The sequence below is a fragment of the Mandrillus leucophaeus genome, unplaced genomic scaffold (genome assembly GCF_000951045.1).
Source record: "Mandrillus leucophaeus isolate KB7577 unplaced genomic scaffold, Mleu.le_1.0 Scaffold78, whole genome shotgun sequence".
NCBI lineage: Eukaryota > Metazoa > Chordata > Mammalia > Primates > Cercopithecidae > Mandrillus > Mandrillus leucophaeus.
Window position 1 is genome coordinate 1,114,134 of NW_012108474.1, and position 3,767 is coordinate 1,117,900.

A 3,767-nucleotide genomic window follows, 5' to 3' on the forward strand; every position below is an offset into this window, starting at 1 on the left:
CATCCCCACCTACCCACCCACCCATCCATCCATCCACCCACTTGCCCATCCACCCACCCATTTATTCATCCATCCATCCACCCATCCATCCATTCACCCACTCATCCATCCATGCACCCACCCATCTACCCACTCACCCACCCATCAATCCACTCATCCACTCATTCATCAACCCACCACCTACCTGCCCATCCATCCAACTACCACCCCCTCACCCATCCACCCATTCATTTATCCACCCACCCACCCATTCATCCATTTATTTATCCACCACAACCACACATCCATCCACTCTCCCACCCACCCATTCATCCATCCGTTCATCCACCCACCCACCTACCCATTCACTCCCTCCTTCCTTCCTTCCTTCCTTCCTTGACTGTTATGTAGTAGGTGCTGAGCTTTAAAGGAGAAGGAGATAGACTCAGCCCTGAGCTCCATCAATACATCAGGAAAGGGCAAAACAGGACAAGTACAGGGGACCATGAGAACCAGCACAGGAACCCAACTTGCCCTGTGGTCAGTGGAGGCTTTCTGAGGAAGTGGGGCCCTTGAGATGTTTCCACTGAGTCTTGAGCAGGGTTCTGGTGAGTCTTGTGTTCACCAGGATAGAGTTTCCACTGAGTCTTGTCTTTGAGCAGCTCATCTCTCACTCAGTTAGATATCATCATCCTTCATTTTTTCACTCAGTCTAAAGGATCCTACCTGGATGGCTCCATCTTGCTCTTTTCTCTCTGAACCTGAGTGAGTGGTAGTGCTTAGGAGACACCTGGAACAGGTCTGAGACATGCCTGAGGCAGGCGGAACCACTGGTTCCATATACAGCCGTCTCACAGCTGTGAGTCCCAGGACTCGGTGAGCACTAGGGTGCCGAACTCATCCTGGTTTGTCTGGACGTTTCCAGTTTTTGCACTGAAAGTCCCATGTCCTGGGAAGCCCCTCAGTCCTGGGAGAACCAGGATGGGTGATCATCTAGTGGGCAGGTATGGAAGGTTCCCCACTGCCCATGCCCATCTGTGGAGAAGAACATGCTTTGTGGTGTGGATGTGGTGTGGAGTGGGGGTGGAACATGAGCCATGGCTCACAACATGAGCCATGTGTCCCTGGGTGGCCTTACGAGCTCAACAAGCTTGGGGCCATGACTGTCCTTGGCCTTCACCCACTACCTAAATTATCCTGAACACAGACCAGATACTCAATGAGTATTTGCTGATTGAACACATAAGTGAATGAGTGAATGAATGAGTGAAGGTGAAACGGAATGTTTGCTCCAGACAGAACAGAGTCAAGTCTCTGAGATATTTCAGAGCATTGAACAGAGCATTGAACCAAAGGAAGGCTCAGTGGTAACGAAAACAGGCTGGACAGCAGCAGGAAGCTCAGGGTCATCATTGCTCTCTTTAAATTGCTCCAGTGGTGAGAGCAATTTCTACAGGAGACCCACTGGCAGGAAGGGCAAAGGGGTAGCCAACAGGGAGGTAAGCACGGAAGAGACCTCAGGAGCCCCAGGCAGCTCTGATCTGTCATCTGGCAGCTATTGTGGGTTCTGTGCAGGTGGAGTCATTGCTAAGCAGGGGGTCCCTGAGTGCATGACATGGGAGACCTGACTGCTCAGCTTGAGTATATCATTAGGACTGTGGTTAATGCTAACGACTGCGACCTTGAGTTATCGAGACGTGGTAGAAGTGTGTGTCAAGCTCATTTCTCTAAAAGATGCAGCACCCACCAGGATGGCTGAAGTTCAGAGGGAAGACATCCAGTCCTGGTGAGGGCATGGGCAAGTAGAGCCTCTTCCTCCTGTCGAAGCTTGTATTGCACAACCACTCCAAAGATGGTTTGTGGTCCCATCTAGAGCTGGCATGCCAGTGACCTACGACCCAGCAATTCTGCCGCCAGAAGTCCATCCAGGTGAAAGGTATGCCTGTGTTCACCAGATGATGAGGTTCTTTGTAGATCTCAAACAGGGAACTTTTCACACACCCCTCAAGAGTGGGTAGATAAACTACGGTCTTTTGCCCTCAAGAGTGGGTAGATAAACTACGGTCTTTTCCCACTCTGAGCTCCAGCTCAGTAATAAGGAGGAACCAGGCAGGCATGCTGAGCCCCTCCTGCAAAGGAGCATGCTAGGTGGCTCATTTGCATAAAGCTACAAGGTGATTTTTTTTTTTTCCCCAGACAGGGCAGTGAGAAAAACAGTTCAGGGCAGTTTCTTCCAAAATCAATTCAGAGCTATGCAGACCCACTGGAAAGCCAGGTCTCCAAAGTGGCTGGGGTTCCTCCCACTGAGTTGTGGGTATATCCCCCCAGCTTCCAGCTAAAAATCAGGCCAGCTTCTCTCCAGAACCCAGGATCCAGGTTCTGAAGTCTTCACACTCTGGAATGTTCCTCTCTACTCTGCAGATGTGAATAAAATACCCCAAAACAGGTGAACTGCCATGAGAGCAGTCATGGTTACTTTCTGAGGCTTCATGGGGGCACCTGCAGGAGTGAAGAGGAACGGAGGAGGCGAGGCGGCTCACAGCTGCCCGATTCCCCTGCACGGTGAGTTTCTCATCTCTCTAAGTACCAGAGATGTCTTGGCAGGGGAAGAAGATTCTGTGAGAAAGAGGAGACTTAGCCTCTGTCAGGAGTTTGGTGCTCATCTGTTCTGAAATGGGGCCCTGAGCACCCCAGAGTCAGGGCTGGGGGGCAGAGGGGAAAGGAAGGGAGTGGGGGCCGTGACGGTGACAGTGATGATGTGTGGAGGGCGTCTGGGTGCTTGGCCCTTTTCCAGCTTGATTTCAACAAAGGCACGGAGGGCTCACGGGGCTGGTGCGAGTTTTCACCCCATCTAACAGAAGAGGGACCCTGACTCCACTTCTTAGTAATTTACCCACAGTCTGCCCCTCACAGCCGGGGCCCAAGCCCAGGAAGAGGAGTGGTGGGGATGGGGCCAGGGTCTGCCACCCTGCCAAGGCCGCAGCACGCCCAGGGCCACACCCACACCCTGCACGGGGCTTCCTCCCTCTCAGGGAGGAGAAAGGAGCGTGCTGTGTCTCTGAATGGGAGGGGGCTCTCGAGCGCAGACCCCAGAGCTCTGTCTCCCCTCTGGACACACCTGGGCAGCATCTCCTGTGCCCTGTCAGCCCCCACACCAGCCCCTTCGGGGAAGAGTCCTCGGGCGTCTTAGGGAAGAGGAGGGTCTGTGGCTCAGAGCAGCCCCTGCTTCTCCCTGGGCCCCTGAGGGAGGGTCCACAGGCACAGATGGCTGCCCAGGCCGGGCCCTACAAGCACATCCAGGGACCAGGCACCTCTGAGAGCTGCCGGTGCCCGCAGGGGCCCTGGGTGCTGAGCCTGCCCGCCCCCTTCACGGTGTCCAGCACGGGAGGTTGCCAGCGGCAGGAGCTGCAGGGAGGCCGGGCAACCTGAGCAGGAAGCATCCGGCTGGAGCATTTCCTTTCGTTAAATACCCACCCGGCTCCCCACCCGGGGAGGAGGCAGGTCACAGGCCGTCCCCGGGCCTCACCGCTTCAGGAATGTACGCGGTGTCAGGGGAGCTGCGGTGCCGTCACCGGGAGGAAGACAGAAGCTGGCGTGGCGGAGGTGGGCGTCCGCTCCCATCTGGCAGAAAAGTCATCTTCTTGCAGGGCAGGGACGGAACCAGCTGAGCTTCCTTTGAAAATGAGACAGATGACATTTCAATCTTCCATGGGGTCTGGAGGCCTCACCCCACCCCCGCCTCCCGCTCCACATGCCCGCCTGTGAGGTTCGGGGCGCGGCTCCCCTGG